The sequence below is a fragment of the Salvelinus namaycush genome, chromosome 12 (assembly GCF_016432855.1).
Source record: "Salvelinus namaycush isolate Seneca chromosome 12, SaNama_1.0, whole genome shotgun sequence".
Classification (NCBI taxonomy): domain Eukaryota; kingdom Metazoa; phylum Chordata; class Actinopteri; order Salmoniformes; family Salmonidae; genus Salvelinus; species Salvelinus namaycush.
Window position 1 is genome coordinate 41,295,022 of NC_052318.1, and position 16,278 is coordinate 41,311,299.

Consider the following 16,278-nt stretch of genomic DNA (forward strand, 5'->3'; position numbering starts at 1 on the left):
GCACCTGATGTCACAGGAAGGCCAAAAAGATCATCAAGGACATCAACCACCCGAGCCACTGCCTGTTCACCCCGCTATCATCCAGTAGGCGAGGTCAGTATAGGTGCATCAAAGCTGGGCCCGAGAGGCTGAAAAACAGCTTCTATCTCAAGGCCATCAGGCTGTTAAACAGCCATCACTAGCACATTAGAGGCTGCTGCCTATAGGCATAGACTAGAAATCCCTGGCCACTTTAAGGAATGGAACACTAGTCATTTTAATCATGTTTACATATCTGGCATTACTCATCTCATATGTATATACTGTATTCTATACTGTTCTACTCTATCTTAGTCCGTTCAGCTCTGACATTGCTCGTCCATATATGGATATAGTCTTAATTCATTCCTACTTAGATGTGTGTGTACTGGGTATATGTTGTGTAATTTGTTAGATATTACTGCACTGTCGGAGCTAGAAGCACCAGCACTTCGCTACACAATCAAGTTTATTTTATTTTAATCAAGTTTATTTTATATAGCCCTTCGTACATCAGCTAATATCTCGAAGTGCTGTACAGAAACCCAGCCTAAAACCCCAAACAGCAAGCAATGGAGGTGTAGAAGCACGGTGGCTAGGAAAAACTCCCTAGAAAGGCCAAAACCTAGGAAGAAACCTAGAGAGGAAAAAGGCTATGAGGGGTGGCCAGTCCTCTTCTGGCTGTGCCGGGTGGAGATTATAACAGAACATGGCCAAGATGTTCAAAATGTTCATAAGTGACAAGCATGGTCAAATAATAATCAGGAATAAATGGAATACACCCGCAATAACATCTGCTATTCACGTGTGTGTGACCAATAAAATGTGACTTGATAAATGGCACATACAGTAATACTCGTCCTATGTGCATGTATCCCAATTCAGACAGTGCGTGAATTGCTTACCGTGTTCCACTTCTCCAATGAGGTGACCTGAACAGAACTGCATTATGTAAAATAGATAGATTTAGGCCCATGCTTTTTAATCGGTTAAACTAATGGTCACACTGGAAGAGAGTCGACTGCCACATGGTCTCATGCGTGATTTCTGTACAGTATGTGCTGGCCAAATAAGCATATCAAATCAAATTTGTCACACCATTATAATGGTTTGAATGTGTATTTTATAACTTGCCACATAGCATGAAGTCCTCTGTTTTCAGTATAATGAGACGGAACAAATATATCCAGAGAGAAACTTGCAGATATTGGCAAATAACTACATCACCATTCTCTGAGAGATTAAAGCAATGAGGCTGGCTCCAAGAGGGCCGTGACCTCCTTTCCAAAATTCCACACTACCCCAGTCTAATGGTGCCACAGATATGACCTCAAAGGCCTCAGAGGAGGGCACAGGTGCAGGTATACAGACACCACTTGAAGCTATGCATAACTGGATTCCTTAGGTCTCATCATTGTGCAATAATGTAAAACAGACTTGTGGATAATATTAAAATCAAATGTGGAAATGTAAACCTCTTGTGGCCATTCTTGGCCCTAAAGCCGGACAGATAAAATGAACAGACATGCCTCATCTTTCAGGAGGATTTTAGTGGTTAAGACGAGTTTATATTTAGCAATTGATCAATTAATCCAACCAAACTTTTGCAGAAATTACACAGTAGATTTGTTTTCCTCAAAGCCCAAAATAAAATGGCAGAAGATGACATACTACAACAGCATGATATGTTACTACCCATAGTACTGTCTTTCTACTTCATGTATTTCACATTTGTTTTTATATTCTACATTCATACATACAATACGTTTAAAAATCAAATAAGACTAAAATATGAGGTAAATACATTTGTTTTTTAAATCACACTCACTGAGCACTCTTCCTCTAGTCCACAGTTCTGTGCACTTGTATAATGTTGCACGTCCTTGACACCCTTTCACAGTTGATGCTCACAGAAAATCTTCCTCAAGATGCAGGGCTATAGTATAGTCTCTGTCCTACAGCCACACTGGGGAAGAGCAGCAGCGGTTGTGGTAGTGTAAAAGTGTGTGTGAAAAGCAGTGTGAAAGTGTATATATGAAACAAAGTGTTTGTGGAAAAAAGGGGGCTGGGATAGAGAAAGGAAATGGGAGGGACAGTCCATTCTTACCCCCCAAACCACATGCCTGCTGCCCAGCTCTGAGCCCTACCATTCTTCACCCTCTTGTTTTGCCATGTCCTCTGTCTACTCCTCTCTCTGGGATTCAAATTCCGGGTCTTCAGCCCAAATTCCACATCCATCACTCAGCCAGGCAGCAACAATAGCATTAAATCAAATCAAATCAAATTTTATTTGTCACATACACATGGTTAGCAGATGTTAATGCGAGTGTAGCGAAATGCTTGTGCTTCTAGTTCCGACAATGCAGTAATAACCAACAAGTAATCTAACCTAACAATTCCACAACTACTACCTTATACACACAAGTGTAAAGGGATAAAGAATATGTACATAAAGATATATGAATGAGTGATGGTACAGAACGGCATAGGCAAGATGCAGTAGATGGTATAGAGTACAGTATATACATATGAGATGAGTAATGTAGAGGGTATGTAAACATAAAGTGGCATAGTTTAAAGTGGCTAGTGATACATGTATTACATAAAGATGGCAAGATGCAGTAGATGATATAGAGTACAGTATATACATATGAGATGAGTAATGTAGGGTATGTAAACATTATATTAAGTGGCATTGTTTAAAGTGGCTAGTGGTACATTTTTACATAATTTCCATCAATTCCCATTATTAAAGTGGCTGGAGTTGAGTCAGTATGTTGGCAGCGGCCGCTAAATGTTAGTGGTGGCTGTTTAACAGTCTGATGGCCTTGAGATAGAAGCTGAACACATTAAGAACCAACACTGCACTCCGGGGAAAGGACATACCTGGATTCAATCAAACCCAGTCCTTAAATAACCTTGCTTCAGTTAAGCTACACTAAAGCTACCCTTAAGAAAAATATAATTTTGTTAACTAAAGTTACTTTGAAAAAGTAGTTCGTCCAAACTAGTTCATGAAAAATAATCATATAAATCTGAAATGCCATAGAATACAAATTGTAAGAACAGATCACACTGTAGTCAGATATAATGTGTAACTATTAACTATTAAAACACAAAAAATACATTTCAGATGAGAACTACGCAGGTCTGATGCCAAAAGAGAAAGCTAATTCTTGCCTACTTCAGCCATATTTTATTTTATTTTTGCAAGAAAAGTGTAGTTCCAGTAGTTAGCTACACCACTACATGGCAAAAACAAACGACTGAAAACACTACCTAGATTTGAATTTAATTAAACTACACCAAGCTAGTGCAAAATGTAGTTTAATGACTAGTTGAACTACATGTAGTTCACTACTCCCCAACACTGGTAAAGTCTCAGTTCAGGCCCCCCCCCCCCAGACAACCCTGACCAACTGTAGCTCCCTGCTGCTAACCACCCCCTTAAAACACACACACACACACACACACACACCCTCACAAACATTTACTAAACAGTTGAAACATCTGTCTTAAGTCACAATTTACACATCAGAAAATGATAATTCAGTATATTTACAGGGGGGACTGAAGAGACAGAAGGAGACCGAGAGAACTAGGTAATATCAGGGAGAGGTGGACTGCTGAGGTAGTTAAGTAAATGCGTGAGGGAAGACTCAGATTCCCAGTAAGATCAATAAAGTGGAGGTCCAGACCAGCCTGCAGGGATCTGCTTATTTGTGGTATCTGGCTCAAATCATCTGGTGCTGGAAAGAGATTAAGCAGTTTATTCACATACATGTCTAAGATCATGTCTAATTTGTTTATACAGTCAATAATGCCAAAAAGTGGAACTCAATACAACACGTTTTTGAAACATGTTAAAAAGAGAAATGTCACAAAAAACAAGTTAATTTGATATTAGGGGTTTACCTTCACAAGGTCAATGAATACATCTGACATCTTTGGTATGTGTGAGTTTAGATGCAAGGTTTATCAGCACTCTAGAAAGATTCTATGTGTAGAGATAGAAAAAGAGAGCAACAAAGAAAATCTTACAACTTGAAAAAGATTCAAATTCCATCCATTTTGTTTTGTTTCAGTGGGGTGAGAGATGTGGGATGTTCATCGCAATCTGAATAGGAATCCAAGTCTGAAATGTAAGACTATTCCATTCATATGACAGTCATTCCATTTAGGTTTGGTATATTTTACTTTAACTTATTAATGTATTATTTTTTAGACACTTGAGTTGAAATTAACTATTGAATATAGTATTTAACCTCTGGTTAAAAACAACTCCAACTCTGATATGTACATATCTTAGTCTGTGAAGCACTTATCAGTTGCTCACTTTGAAGTTAGCCTCCAACTTGTAGACTTTGCTTTTTCCCATCAGAGAAGCACACACCAGGCTAAGAGACACGAGAGAAGAGAGTCAAGAGGGGGACCAGAAAAGACATCAATGGCTGAAACATTTCTATAAACCCACACAAGCACTTTCATACACATGGTTCACCCATCTAACCTTTTATGTTGGTCTATGTCTTTGTCATTAACCAGAATCTTTAGATCTTTCAGGTCATGCAGAAACTATTTCTCTAGGTCAACATCCATATCCTCCATCAAGCTATCTTTGGAGAGAGAGAGAGAAAACTAATGGGATCTGGTGCCAGAAAGCCGAAAATGTGCTGCATTGTTTGTGACAAAAGTTTTGGGTTCAAATAATGATTTATACTATACCAACAATGTTTCATGGGACTGCCTTCTTTGCATTGTCTACTAAATTGAGCAGCATTGTGCCTGCTTTGGTGCCATCAATGACTGGTCACATCAACAGAGACACATCTTACCCACTGCTCCTATTGTCCAGTAACTGATGAGCTGCTCTTCACAGAAGGCGAAGTCCTGGAAGGAGAGGTACTGCAGCTTCCTTTTTCCCTGACTCAAAACGGCTGTTTGCAAACACAATGGCAGCATAGTCCCTGGAGGTATATAGAGACAAGTGAGAGGGATGCACAGTATGTCAAAGGGCCTGAACCTAAGGAAACTAACACAGGCAATTATCATTTTATCATCCATCATTCTATAAACCATATAGTCAAATAGCCTATAAACAAAGTCACAATAACATTTACCTGGGAATACACAGGTATGCAATTCCCTGTGAATATATATACTAGACTTATGGTTGACAGATCTCTTTCACTACACTCTTCCTGTTTGTCCTTCATTATTCCTCCCTCTGTCCTTCACTCTATTCTTGTATCCACCTTGCCAGTGTTGGATAGCAAGAAGTCCCGCTGTATGTTCTCCATTAGGGTGCCCTTGAGCTCCTCCACCACTTTGAACACCCGGTTGAAATTGTCAAACTGGAGAGAGAGAGATGTGCTTCGTGTTGGTATGCTCTATATCCAATGACTTTCGCATTTCTAATCATGACATCACTCTAAAAGCCCCATGGCTGGCAGGCAAATCGCTCTCCATGACAGTGCTTAAACTGGACAGATAATTCAATTACAGAGCAGTGCTGTCCAGCTGATGTCCTGGCCTGTTCTTCTGCATTTAAGCTGCTCTTCAATGACAGGTTCTTCTCAAGCTGGGAGTTGTGTGTTAATACAGCCAGGAGTCACACTATATTAATGCAGCCCCTTCTCAGGGTGATGTTTGTGTTAGTCTCACCGGTCTCCTGCAGCTCTTCAGTGTGATCCCTGTTTTACAGCTGATGTCGTCCAGGTACTTTTAGAGAAATTCTTCCCTAGCAAACACATTGTCAAACTCATGGTGCCTGCAGAAAACACACTGCTTAACTCTCCTCCATCACCAACACACACAGTATTTGTTCCTTTGTCTATTTCTATGTTTGCACACACATTGTTCTTGGCTTCGGGAACAATAAAGATTTATGGAATTGAACATACACCTTTCAATTAGTATTCTCTGGTGCTGGGCAGGGATCTGGAAGAGTAGCCCAGTTTGGTGTGGAAATGTAAGAGACTTTCACACATCTGGAAGTTTCTGAACTGGTCCATGGTAACGCTGGTCAGAACTTCAGCATTCACTTCACACTCCAGTAATGTCCCCTCATCCATCCGCACCTTAACTGCATCACTCACTGTGAGGGTAGGCAAGGCAGAGATGGCACTCATTCATCTGCACCTTAACTGCATCGCTCACTGTGAGGGTAAGCAAGGCAGAGATGGCCCTCATTCATCTGCACCTTAACTGCATCGCTCACTGTGAGGGTAAGCAAGGCAGAGATGGCCCTCATTCATCTGCACCTTAACTGCATCGCTCACTGTGAGGGTAAGCAAGGCAGAGATGGCCCTCATTCATCTGCACCTTAACTGCATCGCTCACTGTGAGGGTGAGCAAGGCAGAGATGGCCCTCATTCATCTGCACCTTAACTGCATCGCTCACTGTGAGGGTAAGCAAGGCAGAGATGGCCCTCATTCATCTGCACCTTAACTGCATCGCTCACTGTGAGGGTAAGCAAGGCAGAGATGGCCCTCATTCATCTGCACCTTAACTGCATCGCTCACTGTGAGGGTAAGCAAGGCAGAGATGGCCCTCATTCATCTGCACCTTAACTGCATCGCTCACTGTGAGGGTAAGCAAGGCAGAGATGGCCCTCATTCATCTGCACCTTAACTGCATCGCTCACTGTGAGGGTAAGCAAGGCAGAGATGGCCCTCATTCATCTGCACCTTAACTGCATCGCTCACTGTGAGGGTAAGCAAGGCAGAGATGGCCCTCATTCATCTGCACCTTAACTGCATCGCTCACTGTGAGGGTAAGCAAGGCAGAGATGGCCCTCATTCATCTGCACCTTAACTGCATCGCTCACTGTGAGGGTAAGCAAGGCAGAGATGGCCCTCATTCATCTGCACCTTAACTGCATCGCTCACTGTGAGGGTAAGCAAGGCAGAGATGGCCCTCATCTGCACCTTAACTGCATCGCTCACTGTGAGGGTAAGCAAGGCAGAGATGGCCCTCATTCATCTGCAAATTAACTGCATCGCTCACTGTGAGGGTAAGCAAGGCAGAGATGGCCCTCATCCATCTGCACCTTAACTGCATCACTCACTGTGAGGATTAGCAAGGCAGCGATGGGAGAGAGACAATAGGATGTAACCTAAATAATTTGACGGTCCAACCAAAGCTGCTAGACATCCATATCCATAATAGTTGGTTTCCCACGTACACATCTTATAAGCTGATGAGGAACAAAAAAGACAGCAGAGTTTTGAAAAAAAGGTTCTGGATGAAACCAAAAAGGGTTCTGTGCTTGCTTCATATATGGCACTCCTTAAGGTTCTATATAGAACTGAAATTTGTTCCATATATAACCTTATATGGAACCCAAGGGTTTTATATGGAACCAATTTTGGTTCAGAGAAGAACCCCTGGCATTCTTATCAAAGAACCCTACAAAAGGGTTCTATATAGAACCTTTGGGGGTGCCATATATGAAGCAAGCCATATAACCCTTTCTGGTTATATTCAGAACCTTTTTTTCTAAGAGTTTCTACACAATCAGAATGATATCCTATTTACATGAGGCCTTACAGAGGCATTCACTATTGATAGACTGCAAAGATCCACTGAGAGTCATGTTTCTTGGTGAAGCTGGCATTAACAGTCGGTGATTGATGACGCATTTAAAAGGGTATTCACACCACAACGATTATTAAGTAGCATAGCCATATAAGGAATTATTAATAATGACACGTAACCTTTAATTAGTTACGCATCTGTGAAGTCGAGGGGAAACGGTAGACAGCAAAAATATTGCAGCAGGCACAGTAAGTTAGGGTAAACAACATATGTGAAGTTAAAAACGACAGGTTCTGCACAGAATTAGGGGAAACAAATGATCAAATTTGCATAGACCTGCATTCAACATTATACAATTTTTTTTTATAGAAACACTATTCTTATTGTAAAATAAAAAGTTAAATTACATTGACAGATGTCTAAAGGTGTCGCTGACAAGTCAATTGTGTCTCCTCAAAATCAACAACACAAAGGGCAACTTTGTTTCCCTTCGATGGATATCTTTAGAGAATAGCACATTTGATACTAGGCACTTACTGCCCTCTACTGCAGTGGTGAAATGCGTTTTTCCGATTTTTGTTGTCAGCAGGTCAAGCCATGAGATGACCGGTACCTCAATAGCATTTAATTACAAGACAATCGCATATTCTTAATTTGTAAGACGAAATAAAACGTTACAATATTTCTACAGTTTTCTAGCAAAATACTGTATCACTGGACGAGTTTTTTTTAAACTCGCAAGGGCACGCAGGACACTGTCCCTGGTACTATAATGAACACAATTCTGGAACGTCCGTGGTCCTGAAATTAGCAGAATTCTGGAGCTAACCACTGTGCTGAAATCAGCAACATTTGTATGTTTGCTGCATGGGAGATATAAGATAGGCATATTGGTCTAGGCTATGTAGACTATAGTTTAGGCAAATATAATGGCAATCTAAACACTGAGTAGGGATATATTTCTTTGGTGACTTGTGTTCCACAAATCTGTATGCACATTTTTTGTAGACTTGAGCGCCACCCTGGCGAAAGTGAGAATACAGTATTTTTTACATCAACATTAGTGATGACTATGTTCTTCTTAACCGTTAATTTGTTTTAATTGTTTTTCCGCGCTTTATAAGAGGCATCGGTACAAATCTCATATTCTAAGCAAGGCCTACATAAAACGCTCGTTTCACTTCGTGTTGTGAAAATAAAGACAGGGGCATTGTGGGAAAGGCTTGTTTTGCCATATAAATTCTCCGTAGCGCTGAGGATTAGGATCAGGGTGTCGTGGACAAACATTTTAAATCATATTGTAAGCGTGACATGAATGTTTATTTTTTGGATAACTGGCATATTTTTCATACATAAATCATTGAGCCGCACTCGCCTATACAGTAAACGACAAAATGTGCAGCAACAGCTGTCAAACTGTATAGACCTAATTGTGAAAACCCTCTTGTTTAATCCTGTTTTGATTCAAATATGACTGATCTGTACAGCTTGTTAATTTTTTCATTACCCCTACTTGGATAGATTATAAACAACCACGTCTGTTACGTTACCCAGCAAAAACGTCGCTCGAACATAAAGGGGAACTAACAAAGAGTCACTGACCAACAATCAAAACAGGTGGGGTTTTAGGCGGGGTTATGAAAGTCACTCAGGGGGGTATCCATTGAAAGTTGACTAGCAACAATTGGAACCTAAAAGACACCAACCATGAGCACCTACTAAATTAACCAAGATGCAAACAAAATTAAAACCCACACCAAACTTACACAGGAAGCAAACCAAACAGGTGGAGCGAAACAAAATCAGAAAAAGGATTGTTAGTCTAGAAATCAAATTAGGGAGAGCCAACTAAAGCTGTTAACCCTCCACATCTATCAAGACAACCTGGACGACAGGGCCAGCCACTCTTAAATAGCATCTGGGCCAGCACAGGTGAAACACCTTCCCACTAACGAGACGGCAACCAGGACAGATGTTACACATACTGACTGATGAGGTGACTAATTGGTGCGCCCTATGTGCTAACGAGCTATACATGCTAAATTCCAACCTCAAAACAAATGGAAAAAAACAAAACATGTAACACCTTCCCCCTTAAGACAACAAATACATCCTATATTTTTGTTGGACAAATTTGCTCACCACCAACAGAAAACATCTTCCATTGCACAACATAACCAACTTAAATGCGTTGTGTTCTCCAAAATAAACATGGCATCTACTGGCTGTCAACAATTAAATATAAGACAAAACATTTTTTGTTGTTGTAAATATACTGTATATATATATACACACACACACACACATATATACACACACACATATATATGTATATATATATATACACACACACACACACATATATTTAACAATCTTATAATTCTTTCTGTTTATTATTATAAATGTAAAAAATTGGACAGTTGCCTAAATCTCACAAGTTTAAAAAAATCACATACAATTCTATAACTTTCGTCCCCTTGGAACAAGCCCAAACAAAACAAAACTCATCTCCAATACTGAAAAACATGCAGTCAAAATAAATTGTGAGCAGTGGTGTAAAGTACTTAAGTAAAAATACTTTAAAGTACTACTTAAGTCGTTTTTGCAGTATCTGTACTTTACTTTGACTATTTATATTTTTTGACAGCTTTTACTTCACTAGATTCCTAAAGATTATTATGTACTTCTTACTCCATACATTTTACCTGACACCCAAAAGTACTAGTTGCAATTTGAATGCTTAGCAGTACAGGAAAACAGTCCAATTCACACAGTTATCAAGAGAACATCCCTGGTCATTGCTACTGCCTCACATCTGGTGGACTCACTAAACATAAATGCTTCCTTTGTAAATGATGTCTGAATGTTGGAGTGTGCCCCTGGCTGTCAAAGAAAGTTATAAAAAAGTAAATTGTGCTGTCTGGTTTGCTAAATATAAGGAATTTGATGAATAGCATTTGCTTTTACTTTGTACTTTTACTCAAGTATGAAAATGTAGTACTTTTTCCACCTCTGATTGTGAATTAGGGCTACACACTGGCTAAACACAAAACTTATTGACTGCCCACCTTTGAAAGACAATCAGCAACCAAGATGTCCTTACCACGGACATGTATGAGTTCAAGGGGAAACTCCTGCAATATCTGTAATAACTTTCCTCTCGTGAGGAAAGTTACCACCTCACTGCGGAGCTTCTCTCTCTTTTCAAGGTTCACGCAATAGGCATGTTGTTCGATCGGGTCGAGTCCCCAACGTCAATGTCATGCTCTGGTACATTTGTCTGGGTTGGCACATCTGAGAATAGACCCTGATATTCTAAAAGCAGTGAAACAATGTCGCCTTTTTCCTCTGGAGACAAGTGTGTCAAAAAGACAAAGATTTTCTATAATCTCTGAGTTACTCAACTGTCACAGGGTGTATTGGGCTTTCCTTGTACTCTTGGAGGAAGACAAAAGTCAACGATGGCAGCAGTGGCCACAGGCAGAACATCACTACCGGTTTCCACCAACTTCACCGCCCGATCGTAGCGGGTGAAGTATGGTTTCAACATATTGACATGACACAGCCGGGTTTTTCTCGTGCACTCCGGTGTGATGATGATGTAATCCAGATGATGCATTTTTTCCCACTATGGGGTAAGGGCTTGAAAAGCGAGCTTGCAACAGTGACCCCAAAACCAGGACTTGGTCACCCACATCGAAAATGCGGTTTCGAGCCTTCTGATCTTACCAAACTTTCATTTTCGGATGTGCCCTCTCCAGATTCTCACTGGCAAACTAACAGATGCGGTGCAATCTGTATCGAAAAGCTCTAATGTGCTCCAACAGATTTGTTTTTGTTTTTAAGGTGTCGCCCTGCAACAACCTCTCTCTCAGCAAAATCGAAGGACCTCTGACATGATGTCCAAACACAAATTATTTTGGACTAAAACCGAGAGATTACTGAACAACCTCCCACACTGCAAACAACACAAGAGGGATCCCTTCATACCAGTCTTTCTCAAACTCTTTGAAGTAAGCTCTCAACATAGACTTCAAAATCTGATGAAATCTCCCAAGAGCACCTTGAGACTCTGGGTGATAGGCACTAGAGGGGCAATGGGTTAAACCCAACTGTTGTAGCATTTGCTGGAAGACCTTCGAAACTTGGTCCAACTGCACAAGTCCAAACATTATAAATAATTTCACCAGGGCCTTAACAATACCGGGAGCCATGATTTTACTCTGTGGAATGGCCTCAGGGAAACGAATTGCAGGACACATTATGGTTAAGAGAAAATGGTTACCACTCTTGGCTTTGGGCAAAGGACCAACACAGTCCACCAGAACATTGCTGAAAGGTTAGTCAAAAGCAGGAATAGGCTGCAAAGGTGCAACCGGTACAGCTTGGTTTGGTTTACCCATCCGCTAGCAAACGCAATAGGATGTACAGTAAGCCACAACATACTGTTTCAGACCAAGCCAGAAAAAGTTACGCAAAATATGGTCAAAAGTTTTGTTGGCCCCAAGATGACCTGCCAAACTACCATCATGAGCCAACCTCAGTATTTATTGTCGAAGTGTAACTGGAACAACAATTTGAGATACCCTGGACCAATCGTCTTGCCCAGAAGTGGCGCGAGAACGGCATTTTCTTATTAGAACACCATCTCTGTCAAAGTTACCCACAATAACTTAATCAAAATCCTCCTCTGGACGTATCTCAGCAAAAAGAAGGGAGAGGGAAACATCTTTACTTTGTTCCGCAATCAGCTGCTTCCTAGACATTGAAGTGTCAACTGGAGACTGAAAAGATTTGGCATGGGTCGCCAGATCCTCAAAAGGTTCTACCGCTGCACCATCGAGAGCATCCTGACTGGTTGCATCACTGCCTGGTATGGCAACTGCCCGGCCTCCGACCGCAAGACACTACAGAGGGTAGTGCGTATGGCCCAGTACATCACTGGGGACAAGCTTCCTGCCATCCAGGACCTCTATACCAGGCGGTGTCAGAGGAAGGCCCTAAAAATTGTCAAAGACTCCAGCCACCCTAGTCGTAGACTGTTCTCTCTGCTACCGCACGGCAAGCGGTACCGGATAGCCAAGTCTAGGTCCAAGAAGCTTCTACACCAAACCATTAGACTCCTGAACATCTAATCAAATGGCTACCCAGACTATTTGCATTGCCCCCTATCTATGCATAGTCACTTTAATAACTCTACCTACATGTACATATTACCTCAATTACCTCGACTAATCGGTGCCCCCGCACATTGACTCTGTACCGCTACCCCCTGTATATAGTCTAGCTATTGTTATTTTACTGCTGCTCTTTAACTACTTGTTACTTTTATTTCTTATTCTCATTCATATTTTTTAATTGCATTGTTGGTTAGGGGCTTGTAAGTAAACATTTCACTTTAAGGTCTACACCTGTTGTATTCGGTGCATGTGACTAATACAATTTGATTTGACTTAATTTGTAGGGACCCACTCATCCTTCTGCGGTCCTACAAACCCGCTCACCTTTGGGGTTTCCAAAGTAGAGGTCAACTCAGGAGGTTTAGTGAAATCAAGATCACCCATAAACGTCCCAGACATATCGACCATGGTGGGATCGCTGACATTCTCACCTCTGACTTGCTCCCAGCATCTTTCTTAGACATAGCACGTGTAACGGCACACGCTGGGAACACTCTAGGGTACTTTTCTGATAACACATCAGGTTTCTTACAAACGACAGGATTTGGCACGACCTTCCCTCCAGCCAAATCGTTTCCCAAAATGAATGAGATCCCCTTCACCGGTAGGCTAGGCCTTACTCCAATGACAACAGAACTAGAAATAAGATCAGACACAAATGCTACAGTAACTCCTCAATCTCAATGGGGGCTGAGGGCAGCTACAGTAACTCCACCCAGTCTCAATGTGGTTATGTGGGGAACTGAGCTAGGAGACACTACCTCATGTTATCTCAAAATAATCTTTAACTCAAACTCAAATCCAAGTGAAATATGTCTGCCTTTTAAGAGAATCGAGTATCAAATGCAGCTTTTAATGACAACTACAACAATCTTCATCTCAGAGGAAAAATACTGACTAAACATTTTTGGTTTGGAGGTAGTGTTGAGAATTGCCCACTTAAATACACCGGAAACATGTTGTTTTTGACCATCCACACTGTTTTTAAATATACATATTTTATTTGTTGTCAAATATATTACAAAAAGGCAACAATGAATTTACCAACTTAGTCAATGGTTTAAGATCTTTGGCCAACAGATTGTTGAATTCACTCCAATCAACCCCTTTGCAGTGACAAAGTCACTTTGTCTCTTGACACACCTAGAAGGATCGGTATGCCCCAACTGCAACATCAAACCGTTTGGGATTATTCAGTGTGCCTTCTCTGTCCAAAATAAAAAATGTATATAAAACTTTTGACCTTTCACCCTGAGGGGAATGAAAGTGGGAGACTCCTGTCTGTGAGCATAACAGGCCACCTGTGAAAGTAACTCTCCATCCCTTGTTTGGTCCCAGGGGTGATTGTGTCGACACGGCGACCAAAATGCCGCAGCAATAGACGCGGGAGATGAGGTGGAATCCTGGTGAAATTGAGGCGAAGAGAAAATTGAACAGTGCTCCCCTCCGTTCTATTGGCAAATGTCCAGTCACTCAAGAAGATGGATGAGCTTTATTTGAGAATCTCCTATCAGAGAGACTTGAAAAGCTGCAATATTATACGTCTTACTGAAATGTGGCTGCATGATGACGCTATGCACGTAGTACTCAGTGGATTCTCCATGCAGCAGCAGGATCGTACAGCGGCTTCGGAGAAGTCGAAGGGAGGTAGAGTATGCTTTTCCATAAATAACAACTGGTGTGCTACTTCAAGTATGAAGGAAATGTCAAGCTTTTGTTCACCTGATATAGAACATCTCATGGTAAGCTGCAGACCCTTTTATCTACCAAGAGAGTTCTCATCCGTAATTATCACAGCTGTCTACATCCCGCTCCAAGCCAACACCACTCTTGCACTCAACGAACTGTGTGTTTTGCTAGTACAGACTGGGAAATGTTCCGGGATTCATCCGATTAGCATTGAGGAGTTTACCACAATAGTCACGACCTTCATCAATAAGTGAATAGAAGATGTCGTCCCCACAGTGACTATAAGAGTGTATCTAAACTAAAAACCATGGATTACAGGCAATATCCGCACTGGGCTAAAGGCTCGAGCTACCCAAGATATGAAATACGGGGGAGCCAGGGGGGCTCAGCTCCCCTGAATGAGATGTTAGCTCGCCTAAATGCAACAAAAGTCCAACAATAATGCTTATTTAACCCTTCTTCTATATGAGTTTGAGTTGACTTATTCTTGCTCACAGATGAAACTGAAGAAATGCAGATTTGACATTACTAATAGTTGCAAAACACTAATTTAAAATACATAACACATAATATGTGACATAAATAGAATATTGAACAATTGTAAACATTACAGGACATTTTTCATGATGGAAAGAGATGTAAATATCAAAATGTGATTTAAAAATATATAATTTTTGGGAGAACCATTGAAGAGCTAGAGTTATTATACAGTCTGAAAGCAGTGGGTTGAGTGGTGTTTCGCAGGCTGTTCATACGGGCAGTTATACAGGACAGTTATACAGGGCAGTTATACAGGGCAGTTATACAGGGCAGTTATACAGGGCAGTTATACAGGACAGTTAGTAGCTATTTCTCAGGAACCTGGTGGTGCAGTTACCTCTTTTTTGGACGGAGCAGGTCATTCAGTGGATGGTCAAGAGTGTGCATGTCCTTCTGCAGTGAGGGGAGCTGTGGTTGGACTGCTCTGCAGTGAGGGGAGCTGTGGTTGGACTGCTCTGCAGTGAGGGGAGCTGTGGTTGGACTGCTCTGCAGTGAGGGGAGCTGTGGTTGGACTGCTCTGCAGTGAGGGGAGCTGTGGTTGGACTGCTCTGCAGTGAGGGGAGCTGTGGTTGGACTGCTCCAACTCTGGAGATGATCCTCAAGGCCCTCCTCTGCACCCTGTCTAGTAGGGCCTGCTGCTTTTTACTGCATCCAACTAACAGAACTCCACCGTATTCCAGACAAGGCCTGACCAGTGTCGTATTGACTGTGACCAGATCTTCAGTGGGTAGGCCATTTCTGGCAAGAACAGTCAAAATGTGCAGGCGTTTTGAGGCCTTCCTCACTGACTGCTCCACATGTGTTTCACCACTAAGGTTAGAGTCTAGATGAAAACCAAGATACTTAGTTGTTGTTACCACTGGTACTTCCTGTCCTCCTAGGATTAGTGGTGCAGGTTGTGGATGGTCTCTAGAAAAACATATCCGAATTTCCACATACTTTTTCCCATTAAGGAGCATGTTGTTGGATGTGGCCAACTCTTCCAGCTGCTTTGCCTCCAAGCCCGTATAAATGTCCTCTTTGATGCTGGTTAATGGTATGGCTCAGGACAGCCCAACATCGTCTGCATACCCAGTGTCCAGAGCGTCACTGAAGACAACTTTTCGGGTGGACATGTGAAGGAGAAACAGATATGATGAGACCACGCCCCCTTGTAGCACACCAGAGGTGACCTCTGACCAAGGGCTAAAAGTGCCATTTGTCATCCCCCTCTGCCTTCTTCCTGTGGTGTAGCTGTGGAGTCAGGCTAGTAACCTTGGACACAGTTCAATGTCAGACAGATGTTGCAGGAGCTTTGTGTGATCTACTTGA

At 41.7% G+C, this 16,278-nt stretch overlaps 1 pseudogene; it reads right to left on the reverse strand.

Moving 5' to 3' along the window:
• Positions 1 to 3,752: 3,752 nt before the first annotated feature.
• On the reverse strand, positions 3,753 to 13,202 carry LOC120057547 (annotated as a pseudogene).
• Between the last annotated feature and the right edge of the window lie 3,076 nt (positions 13,203 to 16,278).